General features: G+C 33.5%; 1 protein-coding gene and 1 pseudogene across 5 annotated transcripts in view; both read left to right on the top strand.

Moving 5' to 3' along the window:
• LOC145277584 (uncharacterized) overlaps nt 1-25,535 on the top strand; it is a 121,999-nt gene that overhangs the window by 79,994 nt on the left and 16,470 nt on the right. The window lies entirely within an intron of this gene.
• Nucleotides 25,346-25,463, top strand: LOC145278407 (5S ribosomal RNA; annotated as a pseudogene).

Raw genomic sequence — 25,535 nt, 5'->3', positions numbered from 1 at the left:
AGTGAAATGAGCCTTGTTTAGGGTATATATAAGTAAAAATAAATAAAGGAAAAGAAATTATTTTTCTCATAGAAGTTTATAGGGTCATCCTAAGTGGGGAGTTATAGGCTAAAATTAAATTGGAAATTTTCTTCATGGCAACGACAAATCGATTTACAGTATATATCCCTAATAATATCGTCCAAATTGCTTCAAATAACAAGCTCAATGAAGTCTTGTTTCTGGCTTCAGAGCGTATATACTGATTGGTTGCATTCCAATGACGAAAGGAAAGAATCTGTTCACAAGTATAATTTTGTTTTCGATGAATGCCTGCATTTTTTCTTTACTGTCTTACGCGCGTTTTGCAGCCCATAATGACAAACATTGCCAGCGCGTCAAAAATGATCAAATGTCATTAAAATTCAATACAGTATTCCAAAGTTTAAAAAAGGAAGAAGGCTGCTAAAGAAACCTGAGAAAAATATGACGTCATATGCTCCTTCCCGACAATTGCTGACACCACGCCGTTTTGTGTCGTGGTCCTCTCTTTCATCTTCCATGCTGGCCATGTCGCCTTCTCTTTAAATTGGCGACTACCGAAATGAACGAACACAATGATTTGCAAAATAAACAGCGCAATGTAATTGTACTTTTGTGTGTGTGACACCATCGATTTTCCAAACACTAACGTCCACGTCTTTGTCGTTTGCCGAAGCTATATTCGTCAGTAGGTTGATCAATTCATCTCTACATCTGTTCCACAACCTGCGTTCAATTCTATCCAACTGTAAACTATCGTTGACTTTGGCAAAACTCATTGCCACTTCTAAAACTGTCCATAAACTAACTCTAAATATATTAATCTCTATTGTTCGGCCTTTTCTGTTACCGCCACACCTTGATTAACCATCTTATTTTGAAACGTTTTTGTATTGTCGGTGAACCAGCAACCAGAACCAGCCTTTCTACTAACATGACTTCCTTTACTTTTGTTCTATTAATGAACTCATTTCCTCTTTTTTATTATATTTTCCTCAAAAGAGGATGTCGGTAGTATCACAATAATTCTGTTATTAACATAAAAAAAAATCACATGGACAATGACATGGACAATACCCTTCCCTCAAAAAAAGACATCTGACACCATGTTGGAAAGTTCCCAAGACGCCATCCAATATATATATATATATATATATATATATATATATATATATATATATATATATTAGTATCTAAACACAGTAACTAGAGACCTCTTCAAACGATACAGCTTATACGAAAGCAAAGTTTGCTTTCGTATAAGTTGTATTGCCGGAAGAGTTCTCTAGTTACTAGTAGCTAGCTGACCGAAGCATGTTCATGACTGTGTAGCAACATATTTCAACTTATGTAAAAACAAATAAAGAGTATACTCTGCTCTACTTCGGTATTGAGCACTTTTATATTAACCTCGTTACACTTCATTGGTTACTTAACCTATGGAAAACACTAAACTCAGATTATATATATTTAATGTTAGCTTCGTTCAGTCTTGACACACCATGGACTACTCACTCACAATAAGTGTGCCTGCGTGTGAAATTTTTGTAGCAAGACTTGCGCAGTCTCAAACAACACCTCTCCTAACTCAGCGTTGTTAAATATCAGCGGTAAACAAAGGTTCAGAACAAACTCGAAACAATACCGAGATAAACGGATAGCACATACGGCGCCTAGATTTCCCAAATAATCACCTGTCTTGAACTAGCCAAGCTCAACGTTGCTTAACTTCGGTGATCTAATGAGAACTGGGTGTTAGCGTGATTATGATATATATATATATATATATATATATATATATATATATATATATATATATATATACATATCCCATAGACCGCTGGGTAGAACTGCCAACTATCAACACGATTGTTGTTGGTTCAATCTTCGGCTAGAAAAAGGTACTAGTCTAGTCACACTGATGTGTTGTGATACAACGAAACAGTACTTTATGTAGATGGCATATATATTAGTCCTCGCGCGAAAGAGCAGGACACAAAATGTTTTAAATAATAATAGAATAACAATAACAAAGACTTTCGCTGGCGATGACTACTATTGACCATAACCAGTTATACAGTAGGTGTGTCAGACATTTCCTGAAAATAGTGAATAATTCCACCCCCTGTCTTTCCAATCTTATAACTCCTTGAAAAATGTAATTCAAGCCCTAATTTTTTTTCCAATTAAAGGAGCAAGGACCAAGGTTTCATTAAAAAAAAAACAAAAAAAAACAACGTATTTTTTTTTAAAAGGTTTTAAACTTCGGACTTTACAGGTAAATTTCTAAAAAACAGTACTTTGTTTTTGTTTTAAATTTGAATATATTATTTATTGACCTTTTCTCTTCAATTTGTAATATATAAGACTTTGGTACATAAATTAATTATTTACTTTTTAATAGACATTTCAAAATGGGAGGCGTGAATTATTCGACCCCCTGTCTTTCCAAGCTTATAACTCCTCGAAAAATGTAATTCAAGCCCTAATTTTTTTTTCAATTAAAGGAGCAAGGACCAAGGTTTCATTAAAAAAAAAAAAAAAAAAAAAACAACGTGTTTTTTTTTAAAGGTTTTAAACTTCGGACTTTACAGGTAAATTTCTAAAAAACAGTACTTTGTTTTTGTTTTAAATTTGAATATATTATTTATTGACCTTTTCCTCTTCAATTTGTGAGTAAATTAATTATTTATTTTTCGGTGAGTAAATTAATTATTTACTTTTTAATAGACACTTGAAAAGGGGGGGGGCGTGAATTTAAAGAAAACCTTTGTCTAAAATATTATATTCGGTTTATTGGAAAGAACATAAAATTTCACATTGACCCTGAAAATATCGTAAAAATAGAATCAATAGAAAAATTTTGATAGATTTTTAAAGTTTAAAAATTGAAAAATATTGAGTTCGGAAAATTCATTACCGTTTTAAAAAAATATATATTCCTATTACTTTTAAAACAACTTTAATAGTTTATTTTGGAAATATAATCCATAAAGAAAATAAACAACCCACTTTTTACGGAGAAATTACGAGATTTTTATATTCTATTCGCAGTTTCGTGGTAGGGGTGTCAAAAATTCCTACAAAAATTCTGATACGCCTAGTTATACAGTCTTTTTTAAATTTACATCTCTATTTTTTTCGTTATGTACTGAATATTTGTTAATGAAACCTATATGAAATATCTTCCTTATTAAATTTTAAAGATTTTCTATTCTGAAAGAAGTTTTTAAAAATTTAATCTAAAAAAGTTATTTTAAAGTTTTTGTTTAAAAAAAATCAGATTTTCTCATTATCCAGACCTGTATTACAAAGAGGGGGTTGCAAAATTGAGTTGTGGTGTGAGGATAAATGCAAACTGAAACATAATATTCAGACCTTTAATAATACAAAGAGGGGGTTGAAAAATTAGTTGTGGTGTGAGGAGAAATACAAACTGAAACAGAGAGAATATTCAGACATGTAATAATACAAAGAGGGGGTTGCAAAAATGAGGTGTGGTGTGAGCAGAAATACAAACTGAAATAGAGAGAAGGAGAGTTTTAAAATATAATCTTAATAAGATAAGATACAAGTTAGAAAAGCATTTCATCCAAGGCATGAAAATTGTTAAACGAAATGTTTTTACTATAGGCTTTAAAAATAAAGGTACAAGATTCAATTTGAAATTTATTCATCTTAAAGTGTACTTTTATAAATTTTACAAAGTAAGGTATAAAAATTTAATTTAAATTTAATAAAAAAATTACCTTGGATTTATTTTATGTAATGTACATGAAATGGAGCCTGTTGAATCTCGAGCAGTGATCCGTTTTTTTTTATTTGAAAGGACGCACACCACAGGAGACTTTTGATGAAATGAAAGAAACTTATGGTAATAATTCCCCATCATATGACCTTGTAAAACGTTGGCATCGTGAATTCAAACATGGCCGTAAAGCTGTGGAAACAGCTCCCAGACCTGGTCGCCCCCCCTTCTGCCATTGATAAGGCATCTGTCCGTCAAGTTGAGGCTGCTATTTTGGAAGATCAGCGCATTACTATTCGCCAAATATCCCAAGATGTCAAGATTAGTACAGGGTATGTGGAAACTATCATTCATGACCATTTGCATATGCTTAAGGTGTCTGCCAGATGGATTCTCAGGTTGCTCACGCCATTCCAGAAGCGAGAACGCGTCGAGTGCTCGAGGATGAATTTGGAAATGTACCAAGAAGATGAGTCAAAGCTTTTCAAAAAACTGATTACACAGGATGAAACCTGGGTCCATCACTATGATCCAGAGACCAAAGCCCAGTCAATGCAGTGGAAGCACTTGGATCACCACCTCCAAAGAAGGCAAGGATGCAGCCCTCCGCTGGCAAGGTCATGCTCACAGTCTTCTGGGACCTGGACGGAGTAGTGATGACAGATTTCCTGGCAAAGGGTACCACAATTACAGGAGCCTATTATGCTTCACTTTTGAGGAAATTAAGGGAAGCTATCAAAATCAAGAGGCAAGGCAAGATCAGTAAAGGTACCCTCCTCCTGCAGGACAACGCTCCAGTCCACAACTCGCATGTCGCCAGATCAGAAGCACGGGCGTGTGGTTATGAAATATTCCCCCATCCTCCCTACTCTTCATATCTTGCACCCTCTGACTTTCATCTCTTCCCAGCCATGAAGTTGTTTTTGAAAGGAAAGCGTTTCCCAGATGATGCAGCCTTGATTTCTGAAGTCACGTCGTGGTTGGAGGATCAACCTAGGGTGTTCTACAAAAACGGTCTCCAGAGCTGCATCAAACGATGGGAGAAATGCATAATTCTGGGTGGTTCCTATGTAGAGAAAGACTAATAACTATGCCAAGTTCGTTACTTTACTACTATGAGAAGTGGGTCAGGGGCATTACTTATTGTACGCCCCTCGTATACTCCTATAAATTTGGTTGTTTTTGTGTATCGATATTCATATTAAAAACCTTTTTTCTATTTGTTTAAAAAGAACATACAACTTTGTTATATGGGTCGTGGAATTGCATTCATCTGCAAAAGATCTAGCTAATTTGTATATTCTTTTAAACATTCATTCTTATTAATTCCTTATTAGTTTTTCGGTTTTCTTATGGAATGATCATCTTTAGTTAACTACTAGCAGGGCTACCCGGCGTTGCTCGGGACCGTATAAACAATGAAAAAACAAAAGCAGATATTGAATATATGTTTTATTCTTAGGGGAGAGGAATCTTTCATCTCTATGTATTATTTGTTTTATCTACCCTAGGACTGGTATTGTTCATGTTTTATCCCTAGCGTAGGTAATTTACAGCATGTATATGAAATTGTTTTACCTTAGGGAGAAGAGAACAGGTAATATACAACATAATGTGTCTATATTACATCCCTGGCAACGCCTAGAAACCAGCTAGAACATGTATTTCAGTCAATCTTTATTACATCCTGGGCTATGCCGGGAAACCAGCTAATCTCTATTTAGTGACTTGACCACCAAAATACCTCCCTAAGTGTGTCCTTTCTTTTGAACTTATTAGATATAGGTATCTAGAAATGTGTATGAAATTTTGTTGAATGCATTGTTCACTATGATTTTCTTATTGTTCTACACAATATCAACTGTAGCGAAATAAAACAGTAAACTTAGTGTAGTGTTAGAATAAAGAGCAAAGGAAAAAATTAGAATCATATTCTGTAATTGCAAATCTAAATTTGCTAGCGTGTACCAGTATTTGCCAGGTTGTGGAAATTTGGAATTTATAACATATGTAGTGGCCTTTTCCTAGATACCTATTGCTAAAAATTATACTTTCATTTTGTTAGAAACATCTCTCTCCGGATGCCCTGCATCATCCAAAATAAAAACAAATATTTTTATAATTGTTTCAGTACATTGCTACACAATGTGAAATTTGTTGACGTTTGTAAAAAAAAAAATCATGAATGTGCTTATATTCCAAAAAAGAAAATATCAGTGCTCAGTATTGAAAATGTTTGAGATTCAAAAGTCTGTAACATTTCTACTAACTTCATAAGATGTCATGTGAGAAACTGAATTGAATATCAAGACATTATCTGAAGCGTTTTTATTTTGGTGTAACATATGTGTTTACAGTGAACCTTAACTTTTAATAAACAGCTTGGTATGCAATGACATAGGCTAAGAATCTTAGACAAAATATATATAAATTGGAAAAATGTGTGAACAAATGAAAAAAAAAAATGATCTGCTCCACTTGATGACATCAAGCACAGTAATATTTTAGCGAAGAAACTATGAAATTGATGTTCAGTGATTAGTTTGGATGAATGAGAAAATGTAATTGTTTGATGCATAAAAAATAACTCATTTGCTGTATTTGATATTAAGCAGCAAAATATAGTGATTTGAATATTTAGGAAAACATCAAACCAGATTATGTAAAAAAAAAAAAAAAAAAAAAAAAAAAGATGAAATTAGAAAATATATATTTTCTGTTTATGAGTTTTGCCAATCAAAATTTTGTGGCAGAAATTGGGTGATTACCATGTAATTTTATTTTTGTTAAAATTCTTAAATTATTTGAATGTTTATTATAATTTCTAATTAGTGACTTGTTATCATCAAAATCCGCCCCAAAGAGTGTCCTTTCTTTTATTAGGTATCAGAATAGGTATTTCTATCTATATTAGCACTTATCAAGGCTAATAGGCAACTCGAGGATGAGAGTTCAAACGCGCACAGTAGTCAAATTTGGGAAAGAGGATGGAACAACTTTCTCTTCTGCCTCTCTCTCACCCTGTTTCTCTTCTCTCTATATTAGCACTTATCAAGTCCATTGAAAACAAATCGTTGGTCAAAGAAATATAATGAAAATTCTCAGAGTGAAAAAAAAAATGGGATTTTTACAAATCTGGTTTCCAAGTAATAGGAAACATGTACAGCTTCATTTTAACGACAAAATGTAAACTGTACTAATTGTAATGAGAATGTTGAAGGAAATTGGCAAAAAATTGTTAGTCAAATGTTGATCAAATATTATAAGTTTGTGTGATATGTATGAAACGTTTAGAATATGATCTGCTCTCATGCTGAAAGCAAGTAGAGAAACATTGTGAAAAAATGATGTAAAGCTAAGCTAAGCAAACGACCAGTGAATGGAAATGTTTATTATAATGTATCAAGATGAACATATTATCATGAAAAAGCAAATCGAAATAGTGATAGTTATTTGGTGCTTATACGAAACAGGTATCAAGTATTGTCACCAGTGATTTTATTGATGTTAACAGTGCATGTCACTAAAAAATAATGATGGTAGCGAAATTAAGTTTTGTTAATTCTACCCAATATAAAATATATACGCAAAACAAAGTAAACAAAGTTACGGGTTAGTTAATGATAAGTTTAGGTTCGAGAAATAAGCAAAGGAAAAGAAAAAAAAAAGGTACATGTGTTTATATTGTGTAAAATGTTAGTCTGTAAATATTTCAAACTATCAACACTGGTATGTGTAAATCCTAGATACCTATTGTCATAAAGTACCACTTCTTGTTTGATATATCACTCTACATGTTCCCTGCAGCATCCCAGAGAGGTAAATGAGTGTCCACAAAATGAAATAAAACATAGTACTGGAAATAAAATAAAATAAGAATATGTCTGAAAAGAAATAAATGCTGTTTACTATATAAAAAGTTGTTTTCAAGTGTCAAATGGAATTGAATCTTATACAATGTTGGTGGATTATGAAATTGCATGAATGAAATAACATTGGAGAAATAAGAAAAAAGTTTATATATACAATATTTACAAATGTAAGATAAAAGGTGAAGAAGGGCCAAATCCGAGATCTATAAATCGTAAATTTTCAAAGTGAAAACAGTTATTTTTTTTTTTTTTTAGATCTGCTTTCCAAGTAATAGTAACCATGTACAGCTTCATTTTAAATGAAAACTGTACTAATGATAATGTTCATGGTGAAAGGAAATTGGAAAAAAATTAAAAATGTCAGAGGTAAAATGTTTGTGTGGTATGCATGAAACACGTGTAGAAAATGATCTCATGCTGAAAGTAAGAGAAACATAGCTAAAAAATTATGTAAACGCAATAGTAAAATCCTCATTTTTAGGAACATAGTGTGGGGTATGTTGTTTGTTTCAATTGAGAAAGGAAAGTTTAATTTTTAGAATTGGATGTTATAGATCACAAGTTTTATTACAATAAACATTGTGTTCTGTAATTATCAACCAAGTATATTTATTGATAAAAAAAGAAAAGTAATGGACATGTTTATTATAATTTATCAATATTAAATTGTTATCATGAAAAACCAATGGAAAGCGTGTTGGTTATTTCGTGTTCATAAGAAAAAACATCATGGGTTGTCACCAGTGATTTTATGTATGCTAACATTTCGCTGCAAATGTGGTAGCTAAATGTCTTTTTGGTTATTCTACACAAAATAAAATATATACACAAAACAAAGTAAAAGAAATGTCAGGGTTAGTTAATGATAAGCTTAGTACCAAGAAATAAGCACAGAATAAGGAAAAGAAAGATACATTTGTTGATATTGTGTCGATTGGTGAATTTGTTGGTTCATTTTGTTTTATGACATATCAACACTATATCAGGTTATTTCATGCCCAATCTAGTGACATTTTTTTTTCCTAGAATATATTTGTTTATTTAATGTTGGTTTCTATTTAACTCATAATTGGGACCCTAACAGGTACTACTACTCCAGATCAGAGTGGACCTGGTAGCAATAGCAATTAAATGGTGGCTTCACACTTCACAAAGCCCCACGTTTGGATACAGTTTATGGTCATATCTAGGACCTGGTGAATTTGTAAATAATTGAAACGATCAACACTGGCGAGTTAGAATTCTACATACCTATTGTTATATAGTACCAATTTATGTTTTACATATCACTCCACAACGTTGCTGCAGAATCCAGACAGGTGAAAGAGTCTCAAGAAACTGAAAAGCTATTTAGTACTCTTAAATAAAATAACATGCATAAAGAAATCCTAATATAAGACAATAGATGAAAAAGCAATAAAAATTTTGTGTGGAATCAAGTGAAAACAGTTTCTTTGTCAAAGAAATTGCATGAAGATTCTCAGAGACTTTTCCTTCCTCGTTCCCTTCCCTTTTGGTGGAAGGAAACTTTCACAGTGGCTCAGAAGGTGGGCTGAGCACACTTCCTACAAAGGTGGGATGGGTAAATTTCTTTTTCATTTGGTTGCCTGGAGGACAGGCTTAGCCCCCCCCCAAAGAAAAGGTTGGAGCCGGGGAACTTCTCCTCCCCGAAGGGGGAGGGGGCCCGGGAAGGCTTCTCTTCCCATATTTTTTGTTTTGTGTAAGGTTGATCTCTTTCCCAAGGGAGTAAGAGGATATCCCTCTCTTAGGAGGAGAGCAAAGGCTCCCTGGGCCTCCCATCCTCCTTCTGAGAGAAGTTCCCCGGCTTCCACATTCATTGCTCAGCCCGCCGTCCAGGCAATCAGAGTCTGATTGTCTGTCGTATATAAAAAGGCGATTTTAGCTTGTCAGGCGGTATGCTCTGCGTTGACTATTTTTCTTCCACCTGTTGACCTTCCCTCCCTGCTACGCAGATTAGGGAAGGGCTGAAGGGGTGATTTGCTTTTATTTTTTACCCCTCGGTATAGGGAGGTGACTGATCATCCAACCAACTAAGGGGATGGGGCAGGAAGTCTACCCTCTCCTGCCTTAGGGAGGGAGTATTTTTTTTTTTTAAGTTTGCCCGGAGGGGAGATGGGCAACCAACTGGGGGGGGGGAGTCAGGACCTTATTCGCACGGAGGAAATGCAGGCCTGAAGTGAAATGCAATCTGAAGGAGGTGAGTGGTATACCCTGCGTTGTAAAGTTAATTTTAAGACTCCCTCGCACATGTATGTAACACAAAGGGTTTTTCCGTGGCGCATTTCGCATTGTTTTCCTTCTGGGAAACGTTTTGTAATCCTGTTGTTTATATACTTTTCCTTCTGGGAAAAGTTTATTCTTATAATCTGTGGAACAAAGAATCAATCAGACTGTCTGTGTGTGTCGGTGTATATAAGAAGGTGATTTTAGATCCCCAGGGGCTATACCATGTGTTGACCATGTATTTTTAAATATTTTTTCTTTCTACTTCCCTTCCCTTCTGGTGGAAGGAACCTTTTGTTTTATGGTGGCTCAGAAGGTGGGCTGAGCACTCTCCCCACAAAGGTGGGATGGGTAAATTTTTTATTTATTTGGTTGACTGGAGTGCAGGCTGCGCACTCCCCAAAAGGTGGGAGCCGGGGAACTTCTCCCAGAAGGGGGCTCTGGAAGGCTTCCCTCTACCCATATTTTTTTTTTTTGTTTTTGTGTAAGGTTGATCTCTTTCCGGAGGGAGTAAGCGGTACCAACAGGGGGGGGGGGGGAGACCAACCATACAAAAGGATATCCCTCTTTTAGGGGAAAAAGAAGGTTCCCTGGCCTCCTCTCCCGCTTCTGAGAGGAGAAGTTTCCCCGGCTCCCACTTTGGGGGTGAGGGAGTGCTTAGCCCGCCCCCAAGGCAAATAGTCTTACTGTCTGCCGTATATAAAAATACGATTTTAGCTTGTCAGGCGGTATGCCCTGCGTTGACTATTTTTCCTCCACCTGTTGACCTTCCCTCCCTGAAGGAGGGAGCCGTGCTACTCAGATTAGGGAAGGACTGAAGGGGTGATTTGCTTTTTTTTTTTATCCCTCGCTCTAGGGAGGTGACAGTCATCCGACCAACGAAGGAGATGGGGCAGGGAGCCTTCTCTCTCCTGCCTTAGGGAGGGGGTAGTTTTCTTTTTAAGTGTACCCAGAGGGGAGTTGGGCAACTTTCCTGCACTTGGGGGGGAATCAGGACCTTATTCGCATGGAGGAAATGCAGACCTGAAGTGAATTTCGGTGTAGTGTACACCTGTGTTTATGAGACCAGCTGGCTATAGCTATTGATCTCTTTATCTTTTTAAGTTTCGCTGTGTGTTGATGCGTATAAAAAGACTCTTCTAGCTCCCAAGGGTGTATACCCTTCGTTGACAATTTATGTTTAAGAGTTTTCCTTGCTCCTTCCCTGCCCCAGAATGGTAGGGGAGCTCCTGTCTCCTGTAGGGCGGGGGGGGCTTTCTTTTTTGGTTATGTGGGGGAGCCTTACCTCTACTCCACTTTAGGTGGTAGTTCTTTTTTGTAAGTTTGACATACTTTCAGATATTTCTTGAGTTTTTAACATTAAATTAATCTTGTCCAATGTATTCATTGCCATGGCATGATGGATACTGTACCAGATTTTTAAACTTTAGTTTGTGGGTTCGATTCATTTTTGTCCAATCCAATCTGAAGGAGGATGGTGGTATACCTTGCTTTGTACAGTTAGCTTTAAGACTCCCTCGCACATGTATGTAACGCAAAGGGTTTTTCCATGGCACATTTCGCATTCTTTTCCTTCTGGGCAAAGTTTCGTAATCATCTTTATATATTTTTCCTTCAGGGAAAAGTTTCGTAATCATGTTGTTTATATATTTTTTGCTTCAGGGAAAAGTTTCGTAATCATGTTTATATATTTATGCTTCATCTTAATGCTTCAGAATATACAATATTTTTGGTTTTTTTATCTGGTGCCAGAATGAAGAGTCCATCAGGGTGTCCAACTCTTGATAGGCCAACATATAGCTGTCCATGAGAAAATACTGGTTTTGACAGGTTGAGCCCAACAACTTTTAGTGACTGTCCTTGTGATTTGTTTATTGTCATTGCAAAACTTAGCTTGACAGGAAATTGCAGCCTTTCAAACTCAAATGGCAATTCTTGTGGTCTCATTGGGATTCTGGGAATGAAGCAGTGTACTCCTGCATACTTACCTGACATAATTGTGTCTTCCAGTACATGAGGCATCATATTCTTTATGGTGAGCCTTGTGCCATTGCAGAGTTTTGGTGGATCAAGATTGCGAAGTAACATTATTGGTGCTCCAAGTTTTAGAAACAGACTATGTGGAGGCGTTCCTGGTGGTTCAAGACTATTAAGAAACTCAGTCGGATAATTTGTTACTTCGTCCTGTGAACAGATTGTATCAACTGAATTGTATAATATGATTTCTCCAGGTAATCTATTCAACAACCTGCTATTTATTTCATTTACAGATTCATTCTTTGCTGCTAAAATTGCACGGCTACTTAGCCAATTGATATCCGTATGCAAATTATGAAGATCTGGAAAAACTCTCATTATAAATTCCTCTTCTGTTTGAATTGTTGTAAAAGGCAACTGAATCTGGTTATAGGAGTCCTTGTCCAGAAGTCCATTACCCACTTGCAAAAGTTTAATGGCAAAGTCACCAACAGCATCATCAGCATGTAAATGTACTCGCATGTTTAGTGTTAAACTCATTGTTTTAATATGATGCCATAAATAGGAGTTTTTGAGACATGCATTCATTTGATCAGCTCTGGTTCCTCGAGGAACAATTGGAAGGGTTTGTCTGAAATCACCAGCAAAAACCAAAGTCACTCCACCCATTATTTGTGTGTTATCTTTTAGGTCCTGTAGTGTAGAATCTACTGCTTCCATAGCTTTTTTGTGACTCATTGTTGCTTCATCCCAGATTATTAATTTACAGTTTTGCAGTAGTTTAGCCTTTGCTGAATCTTTTTTAATATTACACAATGGTTTTTCCTGTCTAGTAAGGTCCAATGGGAGAGAAAACATAGAGTGAGCAGTTCTACCACCATCCAAAAGTGTTGCTGCAATTCCACTGGATGCCACTGCAAGGGCAATATTGTTTGTGAGACGAACTTTTGCAAGGAGCAGATTTAACAGGAAAGTTTTGCCAGTTCCACCTGGGGCATCAATAAAGAATGTCGATCCGTGATCATGATGAACTTCTCCTCCCAGAAAGGCTTTCCTCTCCACATATTTTTTTTTTTTTTGTGTAAGCTTGATCTCTTTCCGAAGGGAGTAAGCGGAACCGACAGAGACGGGGGGGAGGAGATCAACCATACAAAAGGATATCCGTCTCTTAGTTGAAAGAGGGAAGGCTCCCTGGCCTCCCCTCCCGCTTCTGAGAGGAGAAGTTTCCCTGGCTCTCAACTTTGGGGGGGGGGAAAGAGGGCTTAGCCCGCCCTCAAGGCAAATAGGACCTTAATCGCACGGAGGAAATAGAGGTCTGAATTTGATATTAAGCAGCAAAATATTTAAAAACATAAAAATGTGAAACAACATGAATACTCTCCATTGTCACTTGAAAACATTGGTCTTGGTAGGAAGTTTATTAGATGCTGAAATAGTGGGCTTGGTATTGTGTGCTTAATATTATTTTATGCAAAATGTAAAAACACAAAAGAGCGTACAATCAATATTGAAAAAGTAACATCTGTCACAGAAAATAGTAATTTGTAAAAATCAAAACATAATATTGTTCTGTACTTAAAATGTTAAACTTACTGTTAACAATACTGTAAAATGGTGATCAGGATGAGTCCAACAACTTAGTTCTTGAGCTTTCTTATTGGTCATAGTAAAAAGAAATTGTAATCTTTCAAGTTTGTTGGTCGCATTGGGATTCTTGGAATGAATCAACAGATTTCTGCATATGAATTTTTGTTAATTCCACACAATACAAAATATATATACAAAACAAAGTAAAGCAAATTATAGGGTTAGTTAAGTCCTCTGATTAGCAACCAACTATATGTATTGCTAAAAAGAGAAAAGCACTGGAAATGTTTCTTATAATGTATCAATATTGAATTGTTCTCATGAAACACAAATCGAAATAGTGATAGTTATTTGGCGCTTATAAGAAACAGGTATCAGGGATTTTGGTGTATCAGATGTTTTTACAGTGAACTTAACTTTCAAGAAACAAATTGGTATGCAATGATATAGGCTAAGAATCTTAGGCAAAATATATTCAAATGAAAAAAAAAATGTTGAACACTTATAACATTGTATGGACTCTCAAAAACATTTGTAAAAAATGTGTAAACAAATGAAAAAAAAAAAAGAAAAAAAAAAAAGAAAGAAAATGATCCGCTCCACTTGATGACATCAAGCACAGTGATATTTTAATGAAGAAAATATGAAAATAATGATTTTCAGTTTGGATGAATATGAGAAAATGTAATTGTTTAATGCATAAAAAAGAACTCATCTGCTGCATTTGATATTAAGCAGCAAAATACAGTGATTTGAATCTTTAGGAAAACATCAAATCAGATTATGTAAAAAGTAAAAAAGATGAAATTAGAAAATATATATTTTATGTTTATGAGTTTTGCCAATCAGAATTTTGTGGCAGAAATTGGGTGATTACCACGTAATTTTATTTTGGTAAAATTCTTAAATTATTTGAATGTTTATTATAATGTCTAATTAGTGACTTGTTATCATCAAAATCCGCCCCAAAGAGTGTCCTTTCTTTTATTAGGTATCAGAATAGGTATCCAGATTTCTACTTCTTTACAAATGTGTTATTGTAGTACAGTAAATGTCAAATTGTTTTTCAAGTATTAGTTTGTAATGTTTCTACTGACTTCATCAGATGTCATGTAAGGAACTGAATTCTATTTAAGACTTTATCTGAAGTGTTTTTATTTTGGTAGATCATGTGTGATTACACTGTAGTAATTGCGCTGAAAGCATGTTAACTACAAATGACAAAAGTTCAATCAATTTCTGATTCAGCTACACAATATAAACTAAAGGAAATCAAATTTGCAAAATAAAAGAAAAATGTAGTTATGGGTTAGTTTGGAGTTATAATAAAAAGGCAACAAAACCGTTAGTTTGTATTGTGTAGATTGTTCATTTCTGATAGTATTGATAGTGGTCAAAGAAAATCTTAATTTATGACAAAATACTGAACGTTTCTTGGATACCCATTCGTAAAAAGTACCTTTTTTTAAAAAAAAAAAAAAAAAAAAAAAAAAAAAAAAAAAAAACACTCCCCGGATCACCTTCACCACCTTAAAAATAAAAACAAAAAATAACTTTATTCTTCAAAAAATGTGCACATTGTTAGTGTAAAAACAGATCTGCACCACTTGATGAAATCAAGCACAGTATTATTTTAGTAAAGAAAATATGTAATTGATTTTCAGTAATTAGCTTGAATGAATATCAGAAAATGTAATTGTTTGATGCATAAGAAAGAACTCATCTGCTGAATTTGATATTAAGCAGCAAAATATATCAAAACATAAAAATGTGAAACATAACATGAATACTCTCCATTGTCACTTGAAAACATTGATCTTGGTAGGCAGTTTATTAGATGCTGAAACAGTGGGCTTGGTATGGTGTGCTTAATATTATTTGTATTTATAAAAAGAGAAAAGCAACGGAAATGTTTCTTATAATGTATCAATATTGAATTGTTATCATGAAAAACAATTCGAAATTGTGATAGATATTTGGTGCTTATAAGAAACAGCTATCAATGATTGTAACCAGTGATTTTTGTGTATGCTAACATTGTAAATGTGGTAGTGAAATTGATTTTTGTGTATTCTTCAATATAAAATAGATATATAAAACTAAAACAAAGTTTATGGTTAGTTAATGATATGTTTAGGTTAGAGAAATAAGCAAAGGAAAAGAAAAAAAAAGATACATTTCTTTATATTATGAGATTTTAAGTGTATACATGTTTAAAACTATCCACATTGCTATCTGAAAATGCTAGATACCTATTGTTATAAAGTACCAATTCATGTTTGATATATCACTCTACATGTTCCTTGTAGCACCCCAGAGAGGTAAATGAGTGTCAACAAAATGAAATAAAACATAGTATTTGAAATAAAATAAAAAAATACTTGAAAAGTGAAATATGCTGATGTTTACTATATAAAACATTGTGTTCAATGGAATTGAAACTAATACTATATTGGCGGACTATGAATTAAAGAAATAAAATGTAAGAAATGAGAAAAAATTTGATATATAAAATCTTTGGCATGAAGAAAAAAAATATAAGACAAAAGGGGAAGAAGCAATAACAATCATGTGCTGAAGTCAATTGAAAAAAATAGTTTGTCAAAGAAATAAAAAGAAAATTCTCAGAGTGAAAAAAAAAAAAATGAAATTTTTACAAATCTGATTTTAGTCCTCTAATTATCAACCAAGCATATTTATTGATAAAAAGAGAAAATGAATGGACATGTTTATTATAAATTATAAATATTAAATTGTTATTATGAAAAACCAATGGAAAGCGTGAATGTTATTTGGTGTTTTTGGAAAAATATCAGAGGTAAAATGTTGGTCACATATACGTTTGTGTGTTATGCATGAAACACATGTAGAAAATTATATTTTCTCATGCTGAAAGTAAGAGAAACATAGCTAAAAAATTATGTAAACGCAATAGTAAAATCCTCATTTTTAGGAACATAGTGTGGGGTATGTTGTTTGTTTCAATTGAGAAAGGAAAGTTTAATTGTTAGAATTGGATGTTATAGATCACAAGTTTTATTACAATAAACATTGTGTCCTCTAATTATCAACCAAGTATATTTATTGATAAAAAGAGAAAAGTAATGGAAATGTTTATTATAATTTATCAATATTAAATTGTTATGAAAAACCAATGGAAAGCGTGTTGGTTAATTGGTGTTCATTAGAAAAAACATCATGGGTTGTCACCAGTGATTTTATTTATGCTAACATTTCGCTGCAAATGTGGTAGCGAAATGTAATTTTTTTTTTTTTTTTTTTAATTCTACACAAAATAAAATATATACACAAAACAAAGTAAAAGAAATGTCAGGGTTTGTTAATGATAAGCTTAGAACCAAGAAATAAGCATAGAAAAAGGAAAAGAAAGATACATTTGTTGATAATGTGTCGATTGGTGAATTTGTTGGTTCATTTTGTTTTATGACATATCAACACTATATCAGGTTATTTCATGCCAAATCCAGTGACATTTTTTTCCTTGAATATATTTGTTTATTTAATGTTGGTTTCTATTTAACTCATAATTGGGACCCTAACAGGTACTACCACTCTAGATCAGAGTGGACCTGGTAGCAATAGCAATTAAATGGTGGCTTCACACTTCACAAAGCCCCACGTTTGGATACAGTTTATGGTCATATCCAGGACCTGGTGAATTTGTAAATAATCGAAGCGATCAACACTGGCGAGTTAGAATTCTACATACCTATTGTTATAAAGTACCAATTTATGTTTTACATATCACTCCACAACGTTGCTGCAGAATCCAGACAGGTGAAAGAGTCTCAAGAAACTGAAAAGCTATTTAGTACTCTTAAATAAAATAACATGCATACAGAAATCCTTAGTACCAAGAAATAAGCAAAGAAAAGAAAGATACATATATATCCGTCTCTTAGTTGAAAGAGGGAAGGCTCCCTGGCCTCCCCTCCAGCTTCTGAGAGGAGAAGTTTCTCCGGCTCTCAAATTTGGGGGAGGGGCTTAGCCCGCCCTCAAGGCAAATAGAGTCTGACTGTCTGCCGTATATAAAAAGGCGATTTTAGCTTCTCAGGCGGTATGCCCTGCGTTGACTATTTTTCCTCCACCTATTGACCTTCCCTCCCTGAAGGAGGGAGCCGTGCTATGCAGGGAAGGGCTGAAGGGGTGATTTGCTTTTTTTTTTTACCCCTCGCTATGGGGAGGTGGCAGTCATCCAACCAAAGAAGGAGATCAAGCAGTGAGCATTCTCTCTCCTGCATTAGGGAGGGGGTAGTTTTCTTGTTAAGTGTGCCCGGAGTGGAGTCGGGCAAACTCCCCGCACTTGGGGAGGGGTCAGGACCTTATTCGCACGGAGGAAATAGAGGCCTCAACTGAACTTGGATGGAGTGTAAACCTGTGTTCATGAGACCGGCTGGCTATAGCTATTGATCTCTTTATCTTTTTAAGTTTTGCCATCAGATGAGCTGTATAAAAAGGCTCTTTTAGCTTCCCAGGGTGTATACCCTTCGTTGACCATTTATGTTTAAGAGTTTTCCTTACTCCTTCCCTACCCTGGAATGGGAGGGGAGCTCTTTCCCCCTGTAGGGGGGGGGCGGCTTTCTTTTATGGTTATGTGGGGGAGCCTTACCTCTACTCCACTTAAGGTGGTAGTTCTTTTTTGTAAGGTTGACATATTTTCGGATATTTCTTGAGTTTTTAACAGTAATAATAATTAATAGCAATTAAATGGTGGCTTCACACTTCACAAAGCCCCATGTTTGGATACAGTTTATGGTCATATCTAGGACCTGGTGAATTTGTAAATAATTGAAACGATCAACACTGGCGAGTTAGAATTCTACATACCTATTGTTATATAGTACCAATTTATGTTTTACATGCATAAAGAAATCCTAATATAAGACAATAGATGAAAAAGCAATAAAAATTTTGTGTGGAATCAAGTGAAAACAGTTTCTTTGTCAAAGAAATTGCATGAAGATTCTCAGAGACTTTTCCTTCCTCGTTCCCTTCCCTTTTGGTGGAAGGAAACTTTCACAGTGGCTCAGAAGGTGGGCTGAGCACACTTCCTACAAAGGTGGGATGGGTAAATTTCTTTTTCATTTGGTTGCCTGGAGGACAGGCTTAGGCCCCCCCCCCCAAAAAAAAGGTTGGAGCCAGGGAACTTCTCCTCCCAGAAGGGGGAGGGGGGGCCCGGGAAGGCTTCTCTTCCCATATTTTTTGTTTTGTGTAAGGTTGATCTCTTTCCAAAGGGAGTAAGAGGATATCCCTCTCTTAGGAGGAGACCGAAGGCTCCCTGGGCCTCCCATCCTCCTTCTGAGAGAAGTTCCCCGGCTTCCACATTCATTGCTCAGCCCGCCGTCCAGGCAATCAGAGTCTGATTGTCTGCCGTATATAAAAAGGCGATTTTAGCTTGTCAGGCGGTATGCTCTGCCTAGACCATTTTTCTTCCACCTGTTGACCTTCCCTCCCTGTCATACAATACGCTTAAACAGGATATTTTAATTTATGCAGATTCCATATAGACTTTTAGTTTCCCAGGGTGTATACCCTCCGTTGACCATTTATGTTTAAGAGTTTTCCTTGCCCCTTCTCTGCCCCAGAATGGGAAGGGAGCTCTTTCCCACTGTATGGGGGGGCGGCTTTCTTTTATGGTTATGTGGGGAGCCTTACCTTTACCCCCCTTAAGGTGGTAGGTCTTTTTTGTAAAATTGTTAGTCAAATGTTGATCAAATATTATAAGTTTTTGTGATATGCATGAAACATGTGCAGAATATGATCTGCTCTCATGCTGAAAGCAAGTAGAGAAACATTGTGAAAAAATGATGTAAACCTAAGCTAAGCAAACGACCAGTCAATGGAAATGTTTATTATAATGTATCAACAATAACACATTATCATAGTTATTTGGTGCTTATACGAAACAGGTATCAGGGATTGTCACCATTGATTTTATTTATGTTAACAGTGCATGTCACTACAAATAATGATGGTAGCGAAATTAAGTTTTGTTTATTCTACCTAATATAAAGTATATACACAAAACAAAGTAAACATCTGCTGAATTTGATATTAAGCAGCAAAATATTTCAAAACATAAAAATGTGAAACATAACATGAATACTCTCCATTGTCACTTGAAAACATTGGTCTTGGTAGGCAGTTTATTAGATGCTCAAATAGTGGTCTTGGTATGGTGTGCTTAATATTATTGTATGCAAAATTTAAAAACACAAAAGAGGGTACAATCAATATTGAAAAAGTAACATCTGTCACAGAAAATAGTAATTTATAAATATCAAAAGGAATATTATTCTGTACTTAAAATGTTAAACTTACTGTTAACAATAATTTAAAATGGTGATCAGGATGAGTCCAACAACTTAGTCCTTGAGCTTTCTTATTGGTCATAGTAAAAAGAAATTGTAGTCTTTCAAGTTTGTTGGTCGCATTGGGATTCTTGGAATGTATCAACAGATTCCTGCATATGAATCTTTGTTAATTTCACACAATACAAAATATATATACAAAACAAAGTAAAGCATAGTATAGGGTTAGTTGTGTCCTCTAATTATCAACCAACTATTGCTAAAAAGAGAAAAGCACTGGAAATGTTTCTTATAATGTATCAATATTGAATTGTTCTCATGAAACACAAATCGAAATAGTGATAGTTATTTGGCGCTTATAAGAAACAGGTATCAGGGATTTTGGTGTATCAGATGTTTTTACAGTGAACTTAACTTTCAAGAAACAAATTGGTATGCAATGACATAGGCTAAGAATCTTAGACAAAATATATTCAAATGAAAAAAAATGTTGAACACTTATAACATTGTATGGACTCTCAAAAACATTTGTAAAAAATGTGTAAACAAATGTAAAAAAAAATGATCCGCTCTACTTGATGACATCAAGCATAGTAATATTTTAGTGAAGAAAATATGAAATTGATGTTCAGTGATTAGTTTGGATGAATGAGAAAATGTAATTGTTTGATGCATAAAAATAACTCATTTGCTGTATTTAATATTAAGCAGCAAAATATAGTGATTTGAATATTTAGGAAAACATCAAACCAGATTATGTAAAAAAAAAAAGATGAAATTAGAAAATATATATTTTATGCTTATGAGTTTTGCCAATTAAAATTTTGTGGCAGAAATTGGGTGATTACCAAGTAATTTTATTTTGGTGACAAAAGATAAATCAATTTCTGATTCAGCTACACAATATAAACTAAAGGAAATAAAATTTGCAAAATAAAAGAAAAATGTAGTTATGGGTTAGTTTGGAGTTAGAATAAAAAGCCAACAAAACAGTTAGTTTATATTGTGTAGACTGTTTAATTAACTTTGTTCATTTCTGATAGTATTGAGAGTGGTCAATGAAAACCTTAATTTCTGACAAAATACTGTAATTTTCTTGGATACCCATTCGTAAAAAGTACCTTTTTTGTGAAAAAAAAAACACTCCCCAGATCACCTTCACCACCTAAAACACAAAAATATCTTTATTCTTCAAATATTGTTGTTGACTGGAGGGCGGGCTGAGCACTCCCAAAAAGGTAGGAGCCGGGGAACTTCTCCTCCCAGAAAGGGGGCCCGGGAAGGCTTCCCTGTCCCCATATTTTTTTTTTTTTATGTAAGGTTGATCTCTTTCTGAATGGAGTAAGCGGAACCGACAGGGGGGGGGGTCAATCAACCATACAAAAGGATATCTATCTCTTAGTTGAAAGAGGGAAGGTCTCCCTGTCCTCCCATACCCCTTCTGAGAGAAGTTTCCCCAGCTCTCAGCTTTGGGGGGGGGGGGGGTAGGAGGGCTTAGCCCGCCCTCAAGGCAAATAGTCTGACTGTCTGCCTTATATAAAAAGGCGATTTTAGCTGGTCAGGTGGTATGACCTGCATTGACTATTTTTCCTCCACCTGTTGACCTTCCTTAATATTTATTTTTAATAATAAACACATTTTATTTTAATATTAATATTTATTTGTAATAATAAACACATTATATTATTTTAAATATTAATATTTATTTTTAATAATAAACACATATTATTTTAAATATTAATATTTATTTATAATAATAAACACATTTTATTCTACTTTAAATATTAATATTTATTTTTAATAATAAAAACAATTTTATTTGAATATTAATATGTATTTTTAATAATAAACTCATTTTTATTTTAATAATTATTTTTAATACTAACTCATTTTATTATTGTAAATGTTAATATTTATTTTTAATAATTATTGTTATTTAATAATAATATCTTCTATTTTTTTACTGTTTATGTCTAACTTTTATCGACTTTTTCTTTTTTAATAGCATATTCTTTAAATGAATAGAAAAATAATTTCCCAAATTTTAGACCCCGGTTATTTGGCTGATAGTCGATAAAAATGATTAAAAGAGAGATTCATGAACATTAACGTTGTCATATAAAAAGAAAATGCTAATAAGAAGTGTTTTTAATCAATGTAACATATTTATTCAACTCTGTCATATATTTGTTTGATGACAACTTTTTCGAATCTGTGTACAGTAAAAACGATATACTTACATAGGATTTTGAAAGCATTTAAACTGTCGAAGAGTTTTATTATAAATAAAAGAGTTTAGTTTGTTGAACTTAATGGACTTTTTTGTTGTATCTATTAACTGTTTATTCTTTTTATCAAACAAAAAGAGAATTTTTATATTGACATGTGATGGACTGTTTTTCTAACATCGAAATTTTAAAATTAGTTTTATTTAAAAAAAAAAAAAAAACTCGCCATTAATGGACGGTCAAAAGACAAATATATAACAAATAAATGTTAGGAAAGGCAAGATAAGTTACTTTTCTATCCAACTGGATATATTTTTTGTGTTTTTATTCAATGTAACATATTTATTCAGCTCGAAAAACATACAGTGTTTACTGATGTATTCGAAAAATGCCACCAGTTGTTTACATAGCCATTTGCCGGAAGTGACGGTTTTTTTTTATATAAGTTTTATTCAAACAGGCTTTAAGTTCAAATTAATGGACTTTTTTTTGTATTTATTAACTGTTTTATTCTTTATGGACTCTTTTTCGAACATCGAAATTTTAAAATTAGTTTTATATTAAAAAAAAAAAAAAAGACGGTGTTGTTTTTTTAATTGAATTCTACACTTTTTCAACAAACTGTTACATACATTATGGACTGTTTGTCAAACATCGAAATTTTAAAAATAAAGTTTTTAGTTTTATTTAAAAAAAAAAAAAAAGACGGTGTTGTTTTTTTAATTGAATTCTACACTTTTTCAACAAACTGTTACAGACATAATGGACTGGACTACCCCCCAAAAAAAACTGCGAATAAAATATATAAAACTCGTAATTTCTGTTTTTAAAGTGGGTTGTTTATTTTCCTTATGAAATATACTTCCAAAATAAACTATTACAGTCGTTTAAAACATAATAGAAGTATTATTTTTTATTTTTTAAAAACAATGTTTACAAAATGTCTAAGCGCGTTTCTTCCGGCCGGCTGCGAATAGCATAAATAAATAACTGTTGCCAGAATTTATCGCATTTTTATTTTTTAATAGCATTTTCTTAAAACGAATAGAAAAATAATTTCCCATGAAAAAAAAAAAAGAAAATGCTATTAAATATAATAAAAATTACTGAGATAAAAATATAAAAAATACGTACGTAACATCAAAAACACACCGACTGGTTTTAAAGAGAAAGTGGGTGTAGAGAGAGAGAGAGAGAGAGAGAGAGAGAGAGAGGGAGGGAAGAGAAAGCGGTGTATAATGAATTTTGTTCCTTTTCGAAGCAGCACAAAAATTAAGTGTTACCATAGTAACCAAACCGGTGCACACTGAAGTTATGAATTAGATTCGCCACTAGTGGACGTTGACGTCACGTCACGTGACATGACTAAGTGTTTTTAAACGAATAGAAAAATAGAAAGAGGGTGATAGAGAAAGTGAGAGAGAGAGATAGAGAGAGAGTAAGTGTGAGAGAGAGAGACGGCGTTGGTTTTACTCCCCCCCCTTCCAGCTTAAGAGGTATGAGGTCACGTGGTAATATACAAAATGGCTAATTATTTTACATTACATAAATATTACGATATTTTTATAATCGTCTAATATTTTGAAAGGTGAATTTTTTTATTCCCGTACATTTTTTCCTGACATTTTTCGTTAAAACTCTTGTATAAATAATATTTTTAACCAGGTAATAACGATGGAAACATTGGCATAAAGTAAAAAAAAAGATATAACTGAGCCGAAGAGAAAAATGCAAAAGTATCGGAGAAAGATTTTTTTATTAACAATTGTTCGCCATTAGTGGACGTTGACGTCACGTCACGTGACATGACTAAGCTTTTTTTTTTTTACGTATTAATTACATTGGATCATTCAAGAATTACGTAATAAAAAGCATTACAATGACAGTTTTTTTTGGGACCCCCTTGGAGATAACTGATACGTTTACCCCTTTCTCCTCGTCCGTTTGACGTGAAATTTCGATATTTGTCATCCGGGACACGGGGCTTCGATATGATACCAAATTTATCAAGTCTGGTTGTGTATTTCAAAAGTTTTAGCGTTACATACAAACATACAAACTCACAGACATTTGGGATTTATATATATAGATTACGTGTAATTATATTCATGCAGATATTCTACATGATTTATACTTGCATAATATTTGTAACACACAAACCTCTTTCTATATATATTTGTTTGTGTATATATATTTGTTTAAAAAGTTTACTTACCAAACTCCTCTGTCAGTTTTTGGTCTACAGACATGAGATTTAATATATAGGGTAATTGAATCCGTGCAAAACTTCATAGTTGGGTTTTAGCTGGGGAAAATCAGTGCAAAAGTGTGAAAATGAAAAAAATGGAATTTAGCAGGTGAAGGTCGAACGACGACATTACAAAAATGCATACGAAACTTAATAGCTATTGGTTCATGTTTTAATTTTTAGCCTTGCAGCAAACATGTCTTCATAGCTCAGGCATTAACGTCAAAGGAAAAAGTAAATCGTAAGCTAAACTTTTGGTTTCGATTCTCGGTTGTGGCGCAAAAGTCATTTTTTTTTTTAATCATTTCTATATATTGGATCCAATATAATACAATAGGAAATCTGCATATATTTAATATTTTAATATATTTAAGCGTATTTTACGACCGGGCAATGCCGGACGGCCTACTAGTGGAATATAAAAACCTACGGATCTTTACATACGACAATTTGACAAAAATGCTCGATAGGCATCTGAAAAATCGATAATTTAAAAATAAATAATTTAATGAAAATAAATAATTTAATGAAAATAAATAATTTAATGAAAATAAAAAATTTAATAAAAATAAATAATTTAAAAAAAATAAGTAATTTAATAAAAATAAATAATTTAATGAAAATAAGTAATTTAATAAAAATAAATAATTTAATGAAAATAAATGATTTAATAAAAATAAATAATTTAATGAAAATAAATGATTTTATAAAAATAAATAATTTAATGAAAATAAATAATTTAATGAAAATAAATAATTTAATGAAAATACGCTGCCAAAAACACGCATACAACTTTAAATTAAATTTAAACCATAAATAAAAGATACTAATTCGAGGAATTTTCCAAACTTTCAGTTTCTTTCGATTATATTAGAAGATGAAACTGGGAGAGTAAACAAAAAAATAATGGTGGTTTGAGCATAATGAAAATGGCCATTGTGTTCCTCATTTAATCCTGAACGACGTCAGATCTTCATGCTGATAAAAAAATAAATAATTCAGTGTATATCTATTAAAATTATGTGTAGACAAGAAACGCACAAACGAGATAACGTCTGATAGTTTTATTAATACATTCATTATTTGCACCATACAGTATAATTACGTTGACACACCGGTTCGCGTTAGATCACCGAAGTTAAGCAACGTTGAACCTGGTAAGTACTGAAATCGGTGACCATTTGGGAATTCCAGGTGCAGTATGTACTCTCCGCTTATCTCTGCATTGTTTCCAGTCGTCTTGTGCTTCTCCTTGCCACTGGACTCAAACAGTGCCGA

Source organism: Euprymna scolopes, chromosome 6, assembly GCF_053919585.1.
Source record: "Euprymna scolopes isolate OS-2025 chromosome 6, ASM5391958v1, whole genome shotgun sequence".
NCBI lineage: Eukaryota > Metazoa > Mollusca > Cephalopoda > Sepiida > Sepiolidae > Euprymna > Euprymna scolopes.
Note: the sequence above shows the minus strand (reverse complement) of the source record. Positions and strands in the feature narration are given on the sequence as shown.